At 40.9% G+C, this 25,625-nt stretch overlaps 1 pseudogene; it reads right to left on the bottom strand.

The window, feature by feature from the left end:
* Positions 1-15,433: 15,433 nt before the first annotated feature.
* On the bottom strand, positions 15,434-21,033 carry LOC105541975 (annotated as a pseudogene).
* Between the last annotated feature and the right edge of the window lie 4,592 nt (positions 21,034-25,625).

The following is a 25,625-nucleotide window of genomic DNA, read 5'->3' as shown; positions in this document are numbered from 1 at the left end:
GAAAGCATAAATTATATGTCTATTAATAAACAGAAATATTGCTTTCCGATGGCATTGAATTAGGGGATTATTCTGTTCTGGTAAAAACCAGGCTATCTATGCATCCTCTCCTGCTGCTGCATATGTTCTGATGAAGAAGCCAATTTTTGGAATACCTTCAGCAGTGTCTGTGGGATATTTGTAGGGTGCACATCTAAGAAGAAAATGTCTTCCTCAGTGTTGTTGGACTCTGCAATAACAACTTAGGAGCAGTGTAGCTAGAGCTAGGGAAGTATTTTCAGTGAAAACAGTGATGTCTGAACATTGAGCAATTGTAGACTGAATTCAAGAATTCACTATAATTGACACAAAAGTCATTATAAAATGAAGTACTAATTTCTGGTAAGACAGATGCAATACTTAGAAAAAAATATAGACAGAGCATAACCAAATCTTAAAAGAAAAGTGTTCTGTCTCTACTACTGAACTTAGCTGAGGATTTCACCCACTCATGGTGAGGAGGGATTGGGATTAACTTCAGAATTGCATTGTGCTTTAATCAGAGCTTTGGAAAAATACAGCCATGAGAAGCTAACTGCATCAATCGTAACTGTGCATAAGTCATTCTGCAATGTGAATTCAACACTTTCAAATATATTTCCTCTGGTCTTTATAAAGTCTCAATTATATGTTCTGCATTTACAAGCAGTCTGGTGGCCCATGCAAGGCTGTCCTGATTCAAATAGAATTCCTAAGAGTTGGTGTCTAGAAGGATCTATTTAACAATTCAGGATATTCAGGATATTGAAAAAAGTGGTAATGTTTTGTTTGTATAACATTTTTGAATTGCAAAAGCATTTTCATATTTATCATTTCATGTGAGACTCCCACAATCTTTGAAGGTAGGGATTTTTTTTTTTTTTGGCTTACTTTTTAGCATCCTCATTTGGCAGATGAGAAACCCAAGGCTTGCAGGTGCTGCCATCCATGCTGTCTAAGGTGGTGCTGACAAACCATTCTGGACTCCAGTCCTTAAATTCCAGAGTCATCTCTTGTTTGTTGATATGGTTTGGCTGTGTCCCCACCCAAATCTCATCTTGAATTATAGTTCCCATAGTACCCACATGTTGTGGGAAGGACCTGGTGGGAGATAATTGAACCACGGGGGTGGTTTCCCCCATACTGTTCTCATGCAAGTGAATAAATCTCATGACATCTAATAGTTATACAAGGAGTTTTCCTTTTTGCTTGCCTCTCATTCTCCCTTGCCTGCTGCCACATAAGATGTACCTTTCACCTTCTGCCTTGATTGTGAGGCCTCCCCAGCCACATAAAACTGTGAGAACATTAAACCTCTTTTGCCTTATAAATTACTGAGTCTCAGGTATGTCTTTATCAGCAGCACGAAAATGGACTAATACACTAAACTGGTACCAGTAGAGTGGGGTACTGCTGTAAAGATACCCAAAAATGTGGAAGTGAGTTTGGAACTGGGTAACAGGCAGAGGTTGGAACAGTTTGGAGGGCTCAGAAGATAGGAAAATGTGGGAAGGTTTGGAACTCCCTGGAGACTTGTTGAATGGCTTTGACCAAAGTGTTGATAATGATATGGACCATGAAATCCAGGCTGAGGTGGTCTTAGATGGAGATGAGGAAATTGTTGGGAACTAGAGTAAAGGTAACTCTTGCTACATTGTAGCAAAGAGATTGGTGGCATTTTACTCTTGCCCTAGACAGTTCTGGAACTTTGAACTTGAGGGAGATGGCTTAGGGTATCTGGCAGAAGAAATTTTTAAGCAGCAAAGCATTCAAAGGTGACTTAGGTACTGTTAAAAGCATTCAGTTTTAAAAGGGAAACAGAGCATAAAGGTTCATAAAATGCAGCCTGACAATGCAATCGAAAAGAAAAACCTATTTTCCAAGGAGAAATTCAAGCTGGCTGCAGAAATTTGCATAAGTAATGAAGAGCCAGATGGTAATCACTAAGACAAAGGTGGAAATGTCTCCAGGGCATATCAGAGACCTTTGAAGCAGCCCCTTCCATCACAGGCCCAGAGGCCTAGGAGGGATAAATGGTTCTGTGGGCCAGTCCAGGGCCCTCCTGCTGTGTGCAGCCAAGGAACTTGGTGCCCTCCATACCAACCACTCTAGCCATGGCCAAGGTACAGCTCAGACCATGGCTTCAAAGGGTACAAGCCCCAATTCTTGGCAGCTTCCACTTGGTGTTGAGGCTGCAGGTGCAAGGAAGTCAAGAACTGATGTCTGGGAACCTTTGCCTAGATTTCAGTTGATGTATGGAAATGCCTGGATGTCCAGGTAGAAGTTTGCTGCAGGGGCAGAGCCCTCATGGAGAGCCTCTGCTAGGGCAGTGCAGAAGGGAAATGTGGTGTTAAAGCCTCCACACAGAGTCCCCATGGGCACTGCCTAGTGGAGCTATAAGAAGACAGCCACCGTCCTCCAGGAACCAGAATGGTAGATCCACCAACAGCTTGCACCATGTACTTGGAAAAGCTGCAGACACTCAGCGACAGCCCATGAAAGCAGCCAGGAGGGAGGCTACACACTGCAAAGCCACAGGGCGGAGCTGCCGAAGACCATGGGAACTCACCTCTTGCATCAGTGTGACCTGGATGTGAGACATGGAGTCAAAGGAGATTGTTTTGGAGCTTTAAGATTTTATTGCCCTGCTGGATTCTGGACTTGCATGGGGCCTTTAGCCCCTTTATTTTGGCCAATTCATCCCATTTGGAATGGGTGTATTTATCCAATGACATTGTAGATAGACCACTGCATCCCATTGTATCTAGAAAGTAATTAACTTACTTTTGATTTTACAGGCTCATAGGCAGAAGGGCCTTGCCTTGTCTCAGATGAGACTTTGGACTTTTGAGTTAATGCTGAAATGAATTAAGATGTTGGGGGACTGTTGGGAAGGCCTGATTGGTTTTGAAATGTGAGGACATGAGATTTTGGAGGGACCAGGGACAGAATAATATGGTTTGGGTGCGTCCCTACCTAAATCTCATCTTGAATTGTAGCTCCCATAATTTCCACATGTTGTGGGAGGGGCCTGGTGGGAGATAATTGAATTATGGGGGTAGATTCCACCATACTGTTCTCATGGTAGTGAAAAAGTCTTATGAGATCTGATGATTTTATAAGGAGTTTTTCCTTTCACTTGACTCTCATCATCTCCTGCCTGCTGCCAGGTAAGACATGCCTTTCACCTTCTGTCATAATTGTGAGGCACCCCCACCAAACACGTGGAACTGTGAGTTGATTAAACCTTTTTTTTTTTTTTTTTTTTATAAATTACACAGTCTCGGATATGTCTTTATCAGCACTGTGAAAATGGACTAATACATTGTGTAGTCTTGCCTAGTTACCTGATGGCATGGGAAGCTGTTTACGGGTGGCTAACAATCAACTAGTCTAAGGGACCTCAGATATGACCAAAGCTGATGGTTTGGTTAGGGAGGGTCAGATTAATTACTGTAATCAGGAAATAGAAGTTTCTAGAGGCAGGTTAGGGAAGCAGTGGTTCACCTAATCTCTTTGGGTCATCACAAGACCTCATCCAGGGCATGGAGCAGGAAATATAATCCAGACTAGCTAGGCAAACCCAAACTTGTTTCCTCTGTCCCTCTTCCACCCACAGCTGATGTTACTCATTGATGATGGCACTCTTTCTCCTCTGTCTGTCTCTGCTGGTACCCTGCCATTACAACACAATAGCCATTTCTGCTCCAGACCTTCATGATGGGCGCAGAAATAAGCTGGCTGAACAGAGCCTCAGGGCCCCAGGCAGCAAGTCTAAGGTTTTGAAGGAAGGCTACAGTTCCAACAGAAATAAGGATGCCAGGCACAAACTGAAGAAACCCTCCAATCATTCAACACAGCCTCAAAATTAGGATGTGATCAAAGCCTGGGAGCCAACAGATAACCAGCCTTCATCCCAGCTCAATTAGAGGGCTATGCCTCAAACTGATTCCATATCTAACCTGCCGTGTGTCTGACTTAGTTTAAACATTTGTCGGCACTGTTTAGAGGCTCAGAATTATGCCCAAAGTCATGAATACTCCAAAATACAGACCCTGTAAATAGGGGACTGTCATTCTAGTAGAAGAGAAAGACAAGAAAACAGTGGTAATATGATGTGTGAGTTTGATGTAGAGTAGAGGTGGAGGTGTTTGGGAAAAACTTTCTGGAGGGGCTGCACCCTGGGTTGAAGAACAGTACACTTACTCGTAGGAGGTCAGAACAAGATTTATTGCCTTGCAGCTGGATGGCTTTAGTCAACTTAGCAGCAAGGAATGGAAAAGGCAGGGAGGAGCAATGTAAGCCTACATAAAGCTGCTCATTCCTACACACAATGAAGGGCTCTCTCTGCGCGCGTGTGTGTGTGTGTGTGTGTGTGTGTGTGCATGCATGTGACATTTCCTGTAGCCAAAACTAGAGAAAATTTGATGAAGGTTTAATCACATAGCCTCATCCTCAAGCTGAGTCCCTAGGACTGACCTAATGTGACTGTCAAGCTAACCAGAATATAGTCAAGTACAGTAGCAGGACAAAGAGACAGTAAAACTCAGACCTGCAAGGAACTAAGTGAAGCCTGTCATTCAGCAGATGCAAGACAACAGAATCTGAGTCCAATATTAACTGAACAAGTGAGAAAACAAGTCAGAAGTACTTCCACCTCTAGGAAGATGAAGTAGACATACTTTTCCCTTCCTGCTAAGTGCAACTGAAAGCACTGAGATACATATTCTGAAGATGGAAAGAAGAAGACTGTCTAGGAAACTCAAGATACAATTACACAATGGCTGGTTTTCTGGGTTTTCTCTTAGCCACACATATCCCAGGCTTGTAGCTGAAGAAGCTGGCCAGAAACAACACCAGTCACTATCGAAAAAGCTTCTCAAAAGCTGGCTCTGTAACCAAAGGGCCAGAAAGCAGTAGCCTAATAAGACAGAAATATTTTAGTCAATAACATTTGTTCTCCAGTCAAACAGAACTAAGAGTACTGTGGATACATGCTCTTCAGCAAAAGCCTAGTGAGAAGCTGAAACATCATCTTTTGGTGCTTCAACCCTCCCCTGGGGTGTCAGAGAAGGCTGAGTGGAGAGCCAGGACTCTTCCCCGCTGGGAAGCAATGAGTCCTTTCCCACCCCTTCTATCAGTGGAGATCAACTATGGAGCAGTACAAAGGCAACCTACTCCTCCCAACCAGGGTGCTCTCAGCAGAGACTACATGGGAGCCAGAACATCCACCTTCCCCTGACATTAGTGAGTCCATGCTACACATTTTTCCCTGCTGGAGCAGTGTCTAAGTAAGCCAAGTAAAACAGAAAATTTAAATAAGCTCCAGATCATCACAAAATAATACATACAATGTCCAGGCTGTCATTTTTAAAATACACATTGTAAGAACAAAGGAAATCCCAATTTGAATTTAAAAAGACACTGACACAAGATGACAAATGCTGCAAATATCTGACACACAAGTTTTAAAGCAGCCATCATGAAGAGACTTCAAGGAATAATTACTATACTCTTGAAGCAAAATAGAAAACTCAGCAAAGAAAAAGAACCAGTTTGGATTTTAGAAATGAAAAACACTATAAACGAAATAAAAAAGAAAACTCAATGTATGGACTTATCAACAGAATGGAAAGGACAACAGAAAAGAGAATCAATGATCTGGAAGATATAGCCACAGAAATTAGCAACTCTGAGCAAGAGAGAAAAAATAGTCTTAAAAAATGAGCAGATACTCAGGTTTCTATAGGATTCTAGCAAAATATCTAAATTTCCTGTCATTGAAGTCCTGGAAAGAGAAGAAAGGGAAAATAGGATTAAAAGTGCTCAAAGAAATAATGGCTAAAAACTTACCAAATTTTGCAATATATATAAACATGCAGATTAAAGAAGCAAAGCAAAACTCTAACAGGAAAACTCAAAGAAATCTACATCAAGGCATATTATAGTCACACTTCTCATAACTAAAAACAAATAAAATTTATTGAAAAGAGAGAAGGGACACCTTATTTGTAGTAAGAAAATATTTAAGTAATAAAGAATTTCTCATCAGAAACCATGGAGGTATGAAGAAAGCAGCACATTTTTCAAGTATTAAAAGTAAAGAAACAAAAAGAAAAATTTTTACTCAATCCTATATCCAGCAGAAATATCCTTCAAGGATAAAGGGGAAATCAAGATGTTAGATGAAGGAAAGCTATACATATTTGTTGCTAATAGGCCTTGTAAAGAGAGAGCTAAGGGATGTTCTGTAAACAGAAAGATGATGAAAGACAGAACTTTGAAACATCAGAAAGAAGGAAAGAACAATGAAAAGAGTAAGTATACAGGTAAACACAATACATTTTGTTTCTCTTAAGTTTTTTGTACTAGGGTTGATGGTTGAAGCAAAAATTCTTGCATGGCTGATATGATTTTCAATGTATATAGAGAAACCACTTAAATAATTATAAATAGTGGAGAAATAGAGATATATAAAGAGGTAAGTTTTCTATACTTCACTCAAAGAGTAAAACCTCAAGTCTCTGTACAGATTACAAATTAAAGCTACCGTTAAAAATTTATACAAATAAATACAATTTAACACAATTTAAATAAATCCGAATGACATATTACAAAACTAAAGACAGAAAAAAAACCAGGAAAATGTCAAAAAGGACAGAGAGTAAAAGATTTATCAATAGCTACATCAAATGCAAATAGACTAAATATGTTAATTAAGATACAGAAGTAACAAGTATATAAAAATTATGGCTCAATTATATGCCATCTACAAGGATCTAATTTCAAATACAATGATACATGTAGGTTGAAAGTTTTAGTTTGTAAAAATATGTAGAATTCAGAGCAAAGAGAATTATCAGAGAGGCACATTAGTGAATGATGAAAGGTTCAATCCACCGAAGAGACAATACCAAAAGTGTATGAAACAAAAAGACTGCAAAATATGTAAGGCAATATCTAATAGAAGTGAAAGAAAAATTAGACAAATATACAATTGCAACTGGAGACTTCAATACTTCTGTCTGAACAATTGGTAGAACAATGACACAGAATATAAAACATACCTAAAATTTTCTGAGAGGGAAATTTATAGTACTAAATTCTTACAATAGAAATCAGGAAGGCTGCGCATGGTGGCTCATATCTGTAATCCCAGCACTTCGGGAGGCCAAGGTTGGGGGATCATGAGCTCAGGAGTTCAAGACTAGCCTGGGCAACATGGAGAAAACCATCTCCACAAAAAATTAGCTGGGTGTGGTGGCATGTGCCTGTGGTTCCAGCTACTTGGGAGGCTGAGGTAGGATTACTTGAGCCTAGGAAGTGGAGGTTACAGTGAGCCAAGATCATGCCACTGCATTCCAGCCTGGGTAATAGAGCAAGATTCTGTCTCAATAAAAACACAAACAAACAAAAAGAAGTTCTTGAATCAATGAATTAAATTCATATGTAGAGAGAAAAGACGAGCAAAATAAGCCCAAAGCAAGCAGAAGAGAGAAAATAATAAAGATAAGAATAGAAATCAATAAAATTAAAATTAGAAAATTAATACAGAAAATTAATAAAACAAAGAGAAGTTTCTTTGAAAAGATTAAATTGACAAACCCCTAGCAAGAGAACCAAAGGAAAAAATAAAAACACAGTTACCAATGTGAATAATGAAATAAAGTATCATTACAGACCCTACAAACATCAAAATTATATTAAGAAAATACCGTGTACAATTCTACACTCTTAAATATAACTTTAATGAATAAATTAACTCCTTAAAAAACACACTGAATGGGAAATAATCTAAATAGTTCAATAACTATTAACAATATTGGATTCATAATGTTAAAATACTTGAAAAATAAATCTCGGGCCCAGGCTGTTTCCCTGAAGACTTCTAACATTTAAAGAAATAGAAACTATAGACTGAATATCCTTCATAATGATAGATACAAATGTTCTTTTTTTTTTTTTGATAAAGGGTCTCAGTCTGTAGCCCACGCTGGAGTGCAGTGGCGCGATCTTGGCTCACTGCAACTTCTGCCTCCTGGGTTCAAACCATCCTTTCACCTCAGCTCCCAAGTAGCTGAAACTAAGAGCACATGCCACCATGCCTAACTAATTTTTGTATTTTTTGTAGAGATGTGTTTCTCCAGGTTTCCCAGGCTGGTCTGGAGCTCCTGGACTCAAAAGATCCTTCTGGTTCAGCCTCCCAAAGTGCTGGTATTACAGGCATGCACCACTGTGGCTGGCTGATGCAAATATTTTTAATAAAATGTTGGTAAATATTATTCAGTAGTATATAAAAAGATTATATACCATGACCAAGTAAAATGTATTCCAGAGATGCAAGAGTAATTCAATATTTGAAAATCAATATAATCTACCATTTAACAGGTTAAGAAAAATTACATACCGCATCAACTGAAGCAAATAAAATATTTGACAAAACCCAACACCCTTTCATAATAAAAACTCTTAGAGAACTATGAAGAGAATGGAACTTCCTTAACTTGATAAAGAATCTCTACAAAAATCTTTACCTAATGTCATACTTAAGGCAAGAATGTCTGCTCTTGACACTATTATTCATTTTAGCACTGCAAGCTATAGGAAGTACAGCAAGACAGACAGACAGACAGAAAGAAAGAAAGAAAGAAAGAAAGAAAGAAAGAAAGAAAGAAAGAAAGAATCATACAGATCTGAGAGGAAGAAATAAAACTGTATCTAAAAAAACTTTTGGAGCTAATAAGTGAATCCAGAAAGTTTACAGCATACAAGATAAACAGAAACATCAATTAAATTTCTATACATAAGCAATGAATAAGTGGACACATAAACAAATGCAATCCACTCACAATCATTAAAGAAAAATACATAGGGGTGAATCTAAAAAAAAATGTCAGGACTTGTATGCTGAAAAGTATAAAATGTTGGTGAAAGAAATCAAAGATCTAAAGAAATAGAGATTATGTTCAAGCAGTGGGAGACCCAATATAGAAAAGATGTCAATTTTCCCCAAATTGATATACATTTTCAATGAAATTCTTATACAAATCATAAAAACTATATTTTGTGGATGTAGACGTGAGTATTTAAACATTGATATGGAAAGTCAATGGTAACAGAATCACTAAAACAACTTTTAAAATAATTACAGTGGAAGGGATCAGTCTATTCTATTTCAACACTTATATGGCTGTAGTAATCAAGACTGTGTGGTGTTGGAGGAAGTGTAGACATACAGATCAGTGGAATACTAAGAATACTAAGTCCAGAAAAAGATCCACAGAAATACGCTCAACTTTAATAAAGGTGCATAAGCAATTCAGTAGAGGAAGCACAGCATTTTCAACAAATGGTGCTGGAGCATTTGAAAATCCATAGGCAAAATTATAAATCTGAGTCTCATACTGTCTGCAAAAATTAGCTCAAAATGGATCACTGACTTAAATGTAAAATATAAAACTTTTAGGGAAAAAAAGCACAATAGAAAACCTTTGGGATCTAAGCCTTGTGAAGTATAATTTTCAGTCTTGACACCAAAAGTGAAATTCATAAAAAGAAACATTAAAGGAAAAAATGATGTAAGATAAAAGTCATGGGTAAGGTGAGGAGCCTCAGGATCTTCAACAAGAGTCAGACATACTCTGTACTCATTCATTTTCATACAAAGGCCCTCAGCTTGGTGATGGCCATTCATAGCTTGCCCCATGATATGGTCTGGATTTGTGTCCCTGCCCAAATCTCATGTTGAATTGTAATCCCCAGTGTTGGAGGTGGGCCTGGTGGGAGGCAATTGGATCATGGGGACAGATTTCCCCCATTCTATTCTTGTGTTACTGAGTTCTCACCAGATCTGGTTCTTTAAAAGTATGCAGCAACTCCCTCTTCACTCTTTTCCTGCTTCCCCAGCCATGTAAGACATGTCTGCTTTCCCTTCACCTTCCGCCATGATTGTAAGTTTCCTGAGGCCTCCTTCCCATATAGCCTGTGGAACTATGAGTCAATTAAACCTCTTTTCTTATAAATTGCCCATTCTTAGGTAATTCTTTCCAGCAATCTGAGAACGGACTAATACACCCCACCTCCTCTCCCTTTGCCTTCTGTGCCCTGGTTTTTGCCTCGTCGGTAGACCTGGTGAATGCACCATTCAATTCCCTTACCTCTGGACCCTGGATGGGTCTGGTCAGTGGGAAGCATCAGCAAGACATGAGAGGGCAGAAAGAGAGAGAGAGGTCTTTTCTTCCCATTTCTCTCTTGCCCCATGCGTAGTTCTGCGGCATCTCCATTCCTCTTGACTACAGCCCTGCTGGGATAGAGTCACTTCCACAGCTCCGGCCCATGCTGACTGCAGGCACACTGCTTTCCCTGCTGGCCTGTTTAGGCCTGGGAGGCCTGATAGTGCCCCATTGTCCCATAGTGCTCATCTCTGGGCCCCTTGGCCCCACCTACACCTCTCTAAGAGGTCCTTTACCACCTAGATTTTATAATCCCAGGTGAAGTTGATCGCTGTTTTCTGTGCACAAACTTACTAATATGACCTTCACTTGCACAGGAAGACATTATTTTGTCTTTTTTTTTTCCTTCCTGATATATAATTGTTCTGCCTTTTTGTTTGGATGGTGGGGAGGCACTCTTCATAATCTCCATTGAGCATGGACATCATGTTTCCTTTTTGCATTTGTCTACTTTCCTTCTCAGGGTTGCACCCATGGTCACTTACCTGCTAGGACAGGGGCAAGGTCTTCAGTTTGTCATAGGACCTTGCCACTAACAGTGTGGTCCATGGACTGAGAGCATTGGCCTCACCCAGGAGTTGGTAAAAAAATGCAGAGTCCCAAGCCCCACCCCAGGCCACTGCCTCAGAACCTGCACTTCAGGGGATGACAGCATATGAGTCAAGCATCCATTAAAGTCTAAGGACTGTTTAAGGGATTGGTTCTCCAATTAACAGGCAAAAATTATCAAACACAGGCCAACACTGGGGCCTCTACCTCCCAGAATTATTTTTAAGGTTGGATCACTACAGGGAATGTCTGAAATAGTTTCTAGCACATAGATGGAACCCAACAACTAATCATCTTAATTCTTACAACTGCCCAAGGATGCCCAGCTTGATAGGAGAAAGTCAGGATTTGAATTAACATTTTTGTTTGCTTTGTGAAATTTACTGCTTTTTCATTGTTTAAAATGAACAGCATTGAAGGTTGGTGAGAACCTTCAGTGTGGAGTTTGAATCAGAAGAGACTTAACACAGGAGGCTGCCTTTCTAGGCCTTTCCATCATCTCTGCCTTCCTGAGTTGTTGAAAAAGTCAAAGAAATGATTTAAACAGCAGCGCAAACCTCATGGTTTGTGATGCTGCCTTTTGAAGGTATGCAGGAATTCATGCTGCTACAAGTAGCACCTTCATCAGATCTTTGAGGCCCACAAAATGGGGATGGGAGGGCGTGGGGAAGAGGGAGGAGGATGTTTCCTCCTCTGAAAAAGGAAAAAAAAAGTCCACTACCCATCCCTACTGGAGCAAGTGCATTCTGCACAACATCCTGAGCTGCTCTCCTCCAAGGAGCATGAGCTGGGACCTGTGGTTGACACAGCCTAGAGCACCAAGGGTAGCTGTGTGGAGGGGCATATGTCATACAGTACGGGGCTGCTCCACCTGGAAGAAGGAGGGTCTCGATTTCCCTTTCTTTTCCAAGGAGAGGGGAAAGGATGGAGAGAGTAGATGCTGCAACCCAGGTCCAGCTCTTCTAGAGCAGAACTTCACTGTGGAAGGGCTCCCTTTTCCCCACCACTTATCCCTCAAGAGGGATCGTACAGAAGTGAATTCATGACCTTTCTGCACTACTTGACTATTGCCATGCCTGACTCTCTGCTTGGCCTGTTTGGGAAAGCAGACCTGCCCCACTCAGGGTTCCTCCTCTTCCTCTCTGGAGTGGGCTTCCTGCTGTGGGCACAGGGGAGACATCTTCAGCCAGACATGAGGAACTGGGAAGAGGCCTGCTGGAGACCAGTTGCTAAGTGAGCAAGAGTTGGCTTGGCTAAGAGATGCAAAGTGGCACTGCCCAACCTATCCAGTGCGGATGTCCTAAAAGTGACATGGTGACCGAGGGGTTCAAACTTGAGAAGGGCAGATGCTATGGAAAACACGGGGCCTTCTCACATCCCACACCATGGTCATCAGTTCTGGTGCTGTTAGTCGCTGAGATTCATTAAGTGCTAAGTATGAGTCAGGAGCTGGGGATAGAGGTGAGCAAAGTGGATAGCTCTCACACACTGACCTGCCAGTCAGACCAGAGCATGCAGAGGAACCCCTGGGTGAATTCACCTTCCCATAAATTCTATGAAACAGAGCTGTGTTGGAGTGTAACCAGGCAAGAGCCGGACATTCATCTCTTGCTGTGACATTTGAGTTGGGACCTTGCTGCGTTCTGGGGACGCAGGTTCCCAGAGGAAGTGGCAGAACCCCCAGTGTCAGAGAAAGGAGAATCTGTAGGGTGTTGTGGCCCTGGAGAGGGGCTATGAGGATGGATGCCAGGGGGCGGAGGAGGACCACAATGGAATGGGCTAGAGACGCAATCGGAGACTGAATCAAGGTCCTGCTGTGTCCCGTGTCCAGTTGCTGCCAAGTTTCCTGGATGTGTGATGAGTTCTCCACTGGCTTTCCCAGTTTTGCCAGGGCTCCTAGGAGAGGGTCCCCTCCCCTGACCTTGTGCTTCCGAGCTGCGGCCTTGCAGACACTGGGTCCTCTGAAGCCCTGGCCCTGCAGGCTCACTCACCCTGAAGTCAGTGTGCATTTCAGACTGGCTGTGCCCTGCATTATTGCTTTTTTCAAGGGGCTTGACACCAGCACTTCATTATCCATGCTCAGGGCCCTCTGATGATGCTTCTGCAAGCCTTGGATAGGATGTGTATAGGCTGAACAGGGATTCTGGCTTTCCTTGTATTTGAAATACAAGATTTGCCAATTTTACCATTTGTTTTATGGAAAGATCTCAGCTATTTTTGGTATTTCATTTGTTTGTCTGTTTGTTATTTTCTTTTATTTTGTTTTGCTTTTTACTATTTTGACAAAATTCTGGGGACTCTGCAGAGATTCCTCAGGGACACCACTCCTGGGAGAATATATTTGTCTTGGTAATTAAATTTATCTACATTGTACTAGTTTGCTAGGACTGCAGTAACAAATGCTCAGAAACTTCGTGGCTTAAACAACAGAAATGTATTCTCTCAAAGTCCTGGAGGTCGGAAGTATGAGATCAGGATGTCGGCAGGGCTGGTTCCTTCTGAGGCTGTGAGGGGTCTGTCCCAGCCCTCTCTCCAGCACCTGGTGGCTGCTGGCCATCCTTGGAGTTCTTCGGCTCATGGCTACACCCCTCCAGTCTCTGCCTCCAATTTCACATGACTCCTACTCTGTAGCTCTGTGTCTCTAACCTCCTTCTCCTTTCTTTTATGAGGACAACATTTACTGATTTTAGGATGATTTCATCCCAAGGTCCTTAATTGAATCTGCAAAGGCTCTATTTCTAAATAAAGTCACATTTATAGGTACTGGGGTTTAGGACTTGGACGTATCTTTTGGGAGACACTCCTCAACTACTCCACATGTTCTTGGTATGCTTGCATTAATAATAATAGGGATACTACATCAGCACTCATATTGCCTTGGAGCTGAACTTGCACTACTTTTCACGCAAGACTCAGAGCAAATCAACCCAGTAGGGCTCAGTCAAGTGGATGGAGACAGAGAGGTCAGGGAAGGACAGGAGGGCCCTTTGGCTCAGTTCTTTCCTTCACAAAGGTCCTCCCATTTAAGCCTTTGAGGATATCTTCAAATTTGCCTGCACACAAAAAGTCACAGTGACATAAAATAAAAGACAAGCTGATCAATTGTTACTATAGCCATTTTCAGATCACATGACCTGCAGGGCTCCGTGAGTTAATATTTGATAAATCCTATAATTTAATTATATTGTGACAAGAACCAGAAATTTTCTTTTTATAGAAAAAATTAAAAGAAATTAGCATTCTAACATTATTTCTGAATATTCTATTTCTGTTTTAGCTCCTTATGCTTTCTTCTTTTGTTTCTCCTTGTTCTGTTTAAGATAGGCATGGTTCAGGGCTCACTGGGTCTTTGCAACGCTCTGGGTATGACTTTATTCTCTATTTTATAGCTATAGAAGCAGAGGCTTGGAGGGTTCAATAGTTGAGCAGGACTGCAGGGCTTGAATTCAGTTCTTGCTCACTCCAAAGTAGACAATATGGCACATAGTCCTGTGTCTTGTGTACTCGGGAAGTACTAGAGTATTAGAGAAGGTTTGTCACTGGTCTTTCCGATTAAGGAAGTTTGCACCTAATGCAGACTTGTACAGAGATTTGAGGAAGCAGACGGGAGGGGGTGAAGTGGAGACGGTGGTTTCAGGGCATATGGGGCAGGGTCAAAGCCACCGTCCTTCCAGTCCTGGCCAGGTCAGCGTCTGCACACACTGGCCCCAGCGGTGGGCTATGGGCTGCTTGTAAATCTGTGGATTGAGGGGTGGAAGGTGAAGGGGGCTGTCAATAGGAGGAATGTTTAGTCCAAGCCAAAGAGAACATTAGGCCCTGGGGATACCTTCCCTTCTGGGGGAAGCAGAGTCTCACATTTAAATGCTCAAACATTCTGCATCTGGAGACTGTCACAGTTAAAAGTTCTGGGCTGGGAGATGGTTGGATGAAGGTTGGCCAGGCCTCGGGATGGGAAATCTGGTGTTTAAATGGTCTCACTGGGAAGCCCTCAATTCTGGAAGCCAGATCAGGAGGACACAGGCTCTCACAGGCCCAGCTCCCTGTCTCACACCCACTCCAATTGGGATCATTTTGTTTTAGACCAGTTCCAGTGAATACCAAGTTCTTGATTATTTTCTTTTTTAATTCTATTGTATTATTTCCTAACTTGATCTTTTAAGAAATTTCAAATGTTCAGAAAAAGTAAATGTATTTTTTCATAATTGAGACTTTATTTGTTGTGTTGAGGATCAGTATACAGATATTTTAATTTGTACACAATTCTTAACACACACACTGAAAATCTAAAAAGCCATGTATTGTAATTTTTTTAACATATTCCAGTGACTTTCCAGCTTAAAAGTTGGAGGCAAATTTTCCTTAAGAGGCTATCACGTACCAGTATCTACACATGTCGATAGACTGTGTCACATGTCCACCCATTCACAGTTGAATAGCATATACACTGTCTATTCCAATTTTCAACTTTTACAGCATATTCACAAAGTTATTAGGAAAGCAGGACTACCATGACTGAAGATGTCACAGACTGCACACAATTCTGATAGGGATGACCATGATCGGGGAATGGTTTTCTTAAACAATTCTACCAAAAAACAACATGGGATTAGAAGTAATTTTAAATGTTCAAGACATTAAATGCAGGACTGTGACTCCATATTGCCAGTTAGTATACTTTGTATTATAGTACAAAAACTAACCCCCCATCTATGGAATGTTAAGCTGAAACCTGAGACAGCCAAAGTCTCCCACAATTCCCTATGTCACAATATTTTTCAATTGTACCAAGAAACAAACAACCAGTGGATGATTTAACCTGTTTTAAAAAAGCATTTACACTTAAAAAGTGGGATGAGTTGGAATTCTCTCCTTTTAAAAAAATGTTTCTAGAGCTACTAAAAAACTTGCATTTACGAAACAGTTGATAAAAATATTCCTCTGGATTGCACAAAAAGGGAGAGAGGGACCTCTGATAAGACATGGTACATGATATTAATCAGACTTGGCTTGTTTCTCTCTGGCTTTATCGAAGGCTAGACTCTTCTCTGTTTTAGTTTCTTCATCTTCTGAAGGTGAATCTTTAATTTCTTGGTCAACCCCTTCTACCTGTTTTCCTGTTGCTCCCCGTTTCCCTTTTGTTTACACTTTTTTGTCTGAAGATTTATCCTTTCCTGCTATTCCCCCCACACTGCCCCCCTGCCTTGGCTTTGTTTCCACTTTTTCAGGAGCAGGTTTAGCTGACAACCACACTGATCACCCCTTGGGCTCTTCCTTTACTGTCCCTTTGACTGAACTGACTTTCCTCTTGGGTGTCTTGATGGCAGGGAGGACGCATGCCTGCCTGTTGCCTGTGGACCAAGGTGTGCTGAGAGCCTTCTTTATGCTGGGCTGCTCAGCTGTTGCCCTAATTATTTAATTAAAGCTCCCCCACCCCAACAGAAGGCCAGTAAACTCTGTGGACATTGAAGGTATGCTGAATCAATCCATCCATTTGGGTGGACTCAGAAGGCTTGCTGAGTTCCTTGCTGAGTTCCTTGCTGCTTCCTCATTTCACGTAAATGAGTGGTAAGTCTACTGGATGGCAAATATCTAATCAATTAAAAAAAAATGAAACAAAATAAAACAAAAAAAGACCCAGTGTTTGGTAAGAAATAGAAGCTTCCCAGCTTCTCTCTTTCAGCCCCTTGGCTCTTGCATTAATTATTTCTGTGAGGATTATTCCTGTTTCGGAAAGTCTCTCTTTGGTCTTGCTTTCTGATGCTTTGAGAGGCTGATAAAATATTTCATCACAAACTGCCCGGGAGGAGCTGATGCAGCTGTGATTTTTCTTAGGTCAATGAGTTATACAGCCTGTTTGACCATGTTTAATACCTAATGCTTGCATAGTTTACTCCTGAGCTCAGTGCTTGGAGAGGCAATGAGCTGTGGAGGAAGGTTATCTTCAAAGGTGCTATCTGGGTTTTAGAAAGCACAAAACAATAGACACGTCAAGTAAAGTGATGATGTGAAAATTACTGCAATTATCAAAGATAAATACATTTGAATTGAAACACCCTCAAGGACAGCTCATTCTTGGCTCAGTCTTCCCTCCTGTTTTGAATCTCCATTTGCAACTTTGGTAGCTGTCCATGAAGACCAGTGGGCATGAGTGGAGGCCGGGATTTTTCTTATTTTTGTTTTTGTGGAGAATGAAGGCATCACATTATTAATTCATAACTCTGAATCAATTAAGGGAGGGGACTTTTAAAAATCACAACTGAGTGAGGTTGTGCATGACTTTTGTAGGTGCTTATGACAAAGAATAGACCCCTGAGCTTTGTATGTGTTTCCAACCAACCCTCTGCTCATTTTGTTCTGTCAAAAGTATCGCTTTTCCCAATCCTGCCTATGATCCTAGAACCTCCACTACAATTCCTTCTTGATTCTGATCCAAATCAGAGAATTAGTCTCCCTCTGAACATAGGAGCACTTGGTTTTTGGTGCACATCACTTTTTATGTTGTCAAACTTCTGCTTTGCTGACTCATTCTCTTCCCTCTCTCTCCCCCTCAGCAGCACACACTGTGATTGGGAGTTTGAACTCATTTTATGTGAGTGGTTTACAGAGATTTCCATTAAAGAAGTGAAAGGAAGAGTCCAAGAGGAAGAAAGCACAGAAAGGAAAGGATGGAAAGTGCTAAAAAGGGGAAGAGATTCTAGGTGATGTTTGTAGGCTGCAGAAGGACAAGGGAGAAAGAATCATCCCTTTAGGATCATATTACAGGATGTCTGCAAAGTGCCTACTGTGTAGATCCAGGTCTCAACAAATGGTAGCCATTATTAATTCTATTCTATTGAATGTAGCAAGGTCAAAGATGTGGTTTTGGTCACAGGCAATCCAGAAATCTTGAAAACTGAGTCACCTTGACCAATGTCAGGTAAAATAATATGTAAATGAATCAGTTTGTTACTTTTCAAAACAAGGCTTATGTCCTCCTCCTCCCCAGAATTGTAATATCTATTGTTGGATCTAGGAAATTTAAAATGTTTAATTATTAAATAATTACTTGATATATTCATCTATGCTTGCAAAGATTTCCTATGTAATTAGGTGAGATACCTAGAAGCAGACACACAGATTCTAAAGAACGTAACTTTTAAGAAGCTTGACGCATGCTGCCAGTCTGTTCCTCAGAGATGATAACACCCAGTTCATGATTGGCATGAGATTAACTAATCTTTCCTAATGTGCTCAGAAAACAATTGCATTCTTACTTTACATTTTTAATTTCTACTTAATTCAATTTTTAATGTGTAACTTCCAGCAAAATTAGTTTTTAATTTCTGGTGAACTTCATTTTTAAGTTCTAGTGAGTTTCAATTTATTTACATGTCAAGTATTTATTTATTTATTTGTATTTATTCTTTTGTGACTTTATTTTGAGGGGGCATATTAGTCTGTTTTCATGCTGCTGATAAAGACATACTCAAGAGGAGGGTAATTTATAAAGAAAAAGAGGCTTAGTGGACGCACAGTTCCATGTGGCTGGAGAGGCCTCACAATCATGGTGGAAGGGGAAAGGCATGTGTTACATGGCAGCAGGAAAAGAAAGAATGAATGCCAAGTGAGAGAGGTTTCCCCTTATAAAACCATCAGATCTCATGTGACTTATTCACTACCATGAGAACAGCATGGGGGAAACCGTCCCCATGATTCAATTATTTCCCACCAGGTCCCTCCCACAACATGTGGGAATTATAGAAGCTACAATTCAAGATGAGATTTGGGTGGAGACACAGCCAAACCATATCGGGGGGCAGAATTTGTGATCTTATCTACTTTGATCTCTTCATGTATTAAGAATATTAATGTGCTTAATCTATAATATTTGTTGGACATTTTATCACAGTATGCCATACACATAGAATTTTGAGTATTTTGATATTTCTCCACTATTTTTTTTCTTTTTGAGACAAAGTTTTGCTCTTGTTGCCCAGGTTGGAGCGCAATAGTGTGATCTTGGCTCACTGCAACCTCCACCTCCTGGGTTCAAGTGATTCTTTGGCCTCAGCCTCCTGAGTAGCTGGGATTATAGGTGCCCACCACCACATCCAGCTAATTTTTGTATTTTTAGTAGAGATGGGGTTTCCTCATGTTGACCAGGCTGGTCTTGAACTTCTGACCTCAGGTGATCCACCAGCCTTGCCCTCCCAGAGTGCTGGGATTACAGGTGTGAGCCACCACACGGCTTTCACTATTTTTAAATTTGAAAATTTTTCTCTAATCAAACAGTAGATCTATATGCATCCCTATTTTCTTCTAGAACTTCAATTTTATTTATTACTTTCACTTTTTTGTTAGCTTATTGTTAGAAATTTTAAATTTATTTACTATTAGTTAACCAAGTCTCCCCAAACCTTTACTAAATACTTTCCTTTCTCACCAACTGGTGTTATTTTTCTCATCCTGTGTGAAGTTCATTTATATCAAGACCTATTGCTCTTCCTCTATAGTATAAATATCTCTGTCTATTCTTATCCAGAATTGTCATATATTAAAAGAGTGATTTAATATCTGGTAGAGTGCTATTATAATATATTTTTAATTGTATACTAATTTATTCTCACCATAAATACTTAAATGATCCTAGCGATTTTTTGATAACCCATGTCCCAAATAATCCCACTGAGCCAGTATTGTGTCCTTATTAGGAATGCTGTTTATTTTCATTTAATGTCTTCATAATTATTGCTGGTATATACTGAAGCTTTTGTTTTCTGCTCTTTTTTCTAAAGTCTGATCACTGTATTTGACTCTTCTAAAACAAATTTAGTAGTATTATTTGATTGTTTTAGGTATCCAGTCATGTAATCTTATAATCTACAAATAATGACAGTATTATCCATCCTTTCTTAAAAATCTCTTTTGATAGATTTACTTTGATGCCTTGTCAAATTCAATTGTTAGGTAAAACAATATTGATAAAAGCCTTTACCTTTATGGTGACCTACCTAGTGTTCTTTAATTTGTATTTTACTCTGTTTTGTTTTAAAATGTTTCCAAATTTTTTAAATGTAAAAGTGTGTTAGCTTACTGCTTGCATGTGATGTGTGAGAATTTATGTTTATAATTTTCAGGACATTAGAGACTTCCAGCATTTCCATGGCCATACTTTGTTGTTGTTTTTTTTTTTAAGACTTGACTTAAAGGAAATCGTGCATTTTTAATGTGACAGTGAAGGAGATGTAAGAGGTCAGAGGTTAGTCTCCACTCATAGTGATTAGATCTTGTACTCTAGCCTAAGTAGTATTTTTTACATTTAATTTAATTAATTAATTTCTGTCAGCACTTGGGGCAGCAGATGGTGCTTTTGATTGCAGCAAAGCGAAGGTAGAAAGCAGGACTGCAAAGCAGAAGTCTCACAGACACTCAGAAACTCCGGGAGGGGAACTAGGCAAGTGGTGCTGAAGTGCCAGGGCTGGCAGGTCTCTGAGGACCAGTTGAAGGCAGGTATGTTCCCTCCCAGGAGGCTCACGGGGGCTCAGCGTGTCTCTGTTTTCACTGTTTCCAGGGTAGAGGGAAAGGACTGGGGTCCACCCTCATACACCTGGATGGCCAAATGCCAGAGTCTCTGCTTTTAACCTGCTTTTAACCTCAGAGCTGCAGATGGATCTCCACTATGCACTTGTGGCTGGATTCCAGCCTTCAAGCACATCTGAGTAACATGAGCCACACACTGAGGCCCTGGCTGGGAAGATGAACAGGAGGCCACGCAGGCCTCCAGGGTCAACCATTTCTACTCAGGGCTGGGACGATGCACAATTCTCCAAACATCAACAGAGTGTGAACAGTGACCCAAGCTCAAATCCAGATCATCAGATTCCAAAGTGACTGGCTGTTCTGTGCTGTGCAGAATGGAAATTATATAGTAATATGCACTCTCTGGAAAATATCAGGAAACGAAGACCACCTGTGTTGTCATGCAAGCCTAAGAGGCAGAACCCAAATACAGGCTGGAGAAATGGAAAAAGGCTGCCTGAAGGGGAACAAGAGGCTCCGGAGGCCATACTGGGTCAGATGAGCAGCTTTCAGTCATGTCCTCTACCACAGCCCCCAAAGCCTGCCACAGACCTGCTCCCTGAGGGCACAACACCAGAGCTAGGGGCACCAGGACATGGCCACCGCGTGGTGTGTTGTCATCAGCACCACCTTCTTTGCTGCTGCTGGTCATGGCACAGGCTGCCCTTTCTGCCATCCAGCCCTAGAATCCCTTCAGAGCCTGAGGTTGATTTTTCTAATGCCAGCCTTTCAGTGGGAACTGAGCTCTGCTCCCTAAGGAGAGGATTCTCAAACAAGCAAGTGGTTAAGATACTGGCATCTGAAAAAGAATGGCAAATGTGCATTGCATCATTATAATCTGAAGTTCAACTTGTTTATCTAACACTTACTTACTGAGGATCTATTCTGTGCCCAGCATGGTGCAGAGGAATATGATCTACGGGGAGTGTTAGTATCGTGTCAACTTGGCCACGCTGTGGTGCCCACTTGTTTGCTAAAACACTAGTCTAGATGTTGCTATGACGACGTTTTGTAGATGTGATTAACATTTACACTCAGCGGACTTTAAGTGAAGGACATTATCCCCAATTCTGGGGGTGGGTCTTATGTAATCAGTTAAAGGCCTTAAAAGCAAAAACTGAAGCCCCCTACCCAAAAAAGTCTCTGTCAAGACTGTAACATAGAAACCCTCCTTGGGTCTGGGTCTCCAGCTTCCTGGCCTGCCCTGGAGATTTCAGATTTGTCAGCCCCCACAATCATATGACCCAGTTCCACGAATTAAATCTCTCTCCCTCTCTCTCTCTCTCTCTCTCTCTTTTTTTTCTTGAGACAGAGTCTTGCTCTGTTGCCAGGCTGGAGTGCAGTGGTGCGATCTCAGCTCACTGCAACCTCCACCTCCCAGGTTCAAGCGATTCTCCTACCTCAGCCTCCTGAGTAGCTGGAACTACAGATGTGCACCACCATGCCCGGCTAATTTTTTTTAGTTTTAGTAGAGATGAGGTTTCACCATGTTAGCCAGGATGGTCTTGATCTCCTGACCTCATGGTCTACCTGCCTCGGCCTCCCAAAGTCCTGGGATTACAGGTGTGAGCCACCGCACCCAGATCTCCTTTCTCTTTTGTCATATATATGTATGCATATGTGTGTGTATATACATGTATGTATCTCCTATTGGTTTTGCTTCTCTGGGGAAACCATAATGACCACTGTCTTCCTGGTAGATGCACACAACTGAGAAATGAAACAGATCACTGTAAAAGCATGCATTATCATAAGTGTTATCAAGGGAAGAAAACAGGGTGCTGCCATGGAGAACAACAGGAGAATACCCCAAGTTAGATAGCATAGTCTGGGCTGACTTCTCAGAAAAGGTGAGTTAGGATGCAGACTTGGAAATGCAGAGATGGCTCTTGAATTAAGAGGGCTAGTAGGAACACAACTAAGGGAATGTACAGAGACACTGAGAGCATCTCAGCTCCCCACAGTCTGGAGGGCATTGAAGAGTGGAAGGGGAAGGACACAAATGTTTATGGGAGCCTGCTAAGTACCTCGCTCTGGGGTAAGCCCTGTACATAGAATATGGTTTTTCAAATTTCATCCTTGCCACTTCAGATGGGGATGGTCCTATAATCTCAACTTACGCATAGAGAAACTTGCCCAAAATGTTATAGCCAGTAACTGGCTCAGTTTTGTTTCATTCCAAGACTCTTTTCCCATTGCGTTGTCCAAAGGATGGAGACAATTTAAGATGTTTCTCACGTTTGAAACAGCTGCATGCTTTGCTTACAGTTGAATTGCAACCCATAGATCAGTGATGCTGTAAAAGCATATTTTCTCTGCTGCTTCAAAGTTCTTGGACATCTGAATACGGAATCATTTTCTGCACAAACCAAGCTAACGTTCATTTTTACATTAGGATGAGTCTGCTGCTGAGAGAGGGGAGAGAAGCAAACACAGAGGCTTGAGGCAGCTCCATGCCAGTGAACACGGGCTGCGTATACCAGCCCTGAGGTCACACACTCTCTGCACCTATCTCTATTGTGTGCAGTCTCTGCAGCAACCTCCTAATCTGCCTCTGCACCTCAACCCTTTCCAGCTCACTTCTCTGCTGTTGTCGGAGAGGGGTGTTTCTAAGAATGCGTGCTCTTGCTTAAAACACTGCCACAAATTCCTGTCATCAATATGAGCAAGTTTAAGCTCCTTTCCTTTCTACTTAAGGCTGTTCATAACTTAATCTCAGATAGTTTTGCAAACTGATCCGTTATGTTCTACACAGTCTACTTTTCAATCTCACTAAACAACCAGCTCTTTCATAAACACACGCTTTCTTGCATGACTCGGTGAGTCTGCAGTTTCCCATTCACTGGGAATAGATCTCCTCTCTTTTCTTATTACTTCTTTTCTCTACTTTCTCCTCATCTCTTCTTTTTTCTTCTCTGCCTAGTAAATCACTTCACTGACTACCATGGACAAAACAAAACCACCACTTTGTCCTTTCTACTCTTTTGGCACAGTACTTTTCATAACGTATTGAAAGTATTACTTTTGTCTGGGGGGCCTCCAGTTCAGTCCATGGAGCAATGCAGTTCCATGAACTGAGGAAAGAACATTGTCTTATATTTTTGAGTTTCTGTTTTGTGTTCTACTTTGTGTACCATAAAAGACTCTGGGTTCATCACTTCTCTGGACATTTCATTTTCTTAAGCACAAAGAAATGCCTCCAAAGAAAGATTCCCACGGTCTGTAGTGGTTCTGACATTCTGTGACCAGACTGAGTCACCATTTCCCTCATCACTCTCTCCTTTTTTCATCCACATTTGGGGAATGTATTGTATATTAAAAACACCTTTAGAATCCCTGAGAAAGATGGTGGTTGTAAACCAGATCTCCCAGAAACAGCAAAACATTGGAGCCATCAACACGTCATTAACATTTGTTGCTCATGAAAGAGAAAATGCCAAGTGCAGTGCTGGCTGACTGATGGCAAAGCGCTGGGAGCTATCACTCAGCATTAAAAAAAACCCTGTTTGGATTATGTTGACCCAGCTGCCGAAAGATTTCTCATCATGCACCTGTTGGGTATTATGAGTAAATGGTCTTTTGCCAGTATGGGAGGAAATTGTTTTGATTGTCTTGTTCCGTGATGCAGTTTGGAGTCCCCTCTGATTTGGGTCTAGGTGTTGCTCTCATGTTCCTCCAAATACATGAAAGAAGAGAAGGCTTCATCTCTTGTACCCATGTCCATGGGCTATACATGAATGTTTTTAGTTTAGTTTAGTTTTGTTTTTTAATCTGTTCAGTTTTGCATCATAAGATGATAAAGCCAGAAGGTTCCACATTAGTAACATAGTTTAAACCTTTTATTTTACAGAGGAAGAAAACAAACCCCAAGAGAAAATGTGAAACTCTCTGAATCATACGGTTGCCTGATGTGATAGCTGCTCTCATTACAAACCCAATCATCTCTTCCCAGGGCCAATGCTTTTTCTAATACCCCATCCTCTCTCTCCTTGGGTTGAAATTCAAGAGTTTTCCATAATATAGTTTCAGGATTATGAACAACTATTATGACTAGAGTGAATGTGGTTACCTGAATCAGTGGGTTGCTGGGTGAGATGATTTTCTGCTCCCTTGGAGTGGGCCTAGGCCTGAGTGGAAAGGGGCTGTCTGCTTGCAGAGCAGATGTTTCAGCTGTGGTGACTTACAGACAGTTTGGTCAACGGGTAGAAGAGTGGCTCTGGCCATCACATTTTAAAGACATTTTTTCTAAGTCTCATTAATAAGTATGCTACATTTGTAATTCCAAGAAGGTTGGAATTACATTACATTCCAATACAATACATTTATGATTTCAAGAAGGTTGAAAACATAGACTCTCTCAGTTTGAGTGCTTCTATTTTCTGTATCTAGCATATGAGCAAACAATGACTAGGAAAAGTATGATTGCGTTTTATTTCTCCCCTGATTTGGCTCGGAGTTGGAACATGTGTGTGCGTGTGTGTGTATGTGTGTGTGTTTTGGGGGGTTCTATCTCAATTCAAATATCCTAACTGATTTAGTGACTTTCACCACATTAAAATGGTAATAATAATAAAAAACATATCTACAATTGAAAACTACCTTTCAACATGAGCAGTTTTATGTTTTATGACTTTATCCACTCTAAAATACAATCTTTGCAGTCAACATTTGCAGACTTAGAGAAAACACAATGACATTACAGGATCTCAGGCAACAGCATAAATTATTTAAATACATATCAACAATCAAGCAAAATAGCTAGAACAATAGGAAGCACTTCACTAATGTCAAAAATTCTTTTGGTTTGTTTTGAGAAGGGTTTCTCTTCTTGTCTATTTTCCTATGGAAGTTTCAAAGAAAATATAATGTAACTTTTTAAAAAAATTTGTAAGATTTAAGAGATGTGGGATAATTTAAAATTCATATTTAAATTAAATGTAATTACAAATTATGCTCTGAAAATCTTAGCAATTACAACTGAGAGTTTATGTGTTTGAGACAAAAAAGGCACGTATTACACATGAGTTTGAGAAAAGGCCTTCTAGAGCCACCTTGTGAGGTGAGTACTAAGTACGAAGAGAGTCCATTGTGAATTTTCTGTAGTAGTCAAGCAGGGCTTCCCAAACTTTGGTTGTGCCTGCATTGTTTTCAGGGTGTGAGAAAGCACAGACCTGGGCTTTACCCCTGGATCTCTGACTCAACAGAACTTGCGTTTCTAGCAAACTCCCCTGTGGTGTCCATTCTATTCGTCTGTGGGCCTGTGGGGTG

Source organism: Mandrillus leucophaeus, unplaced genomic scaffold, assembly GCF_000951045.1.
Source record: "Mandrillus leucophaeus isolate KB7577 unplaced genomic scaffold, Mleu.le_1.0 Scaffold248, whole genome shotgun sequence".
NCBI classification, from domain to species: Eukaryota; Metazoa; Chordata; class Mammalia; order Primates; family Cercopithecidae; genus Mandrillus; species Mandrillus leucophaeus.
Note: the sequence above shows the minus strand (reverse complement) of the source record. Positions and strands in the feature narration are given on the sequence as shown.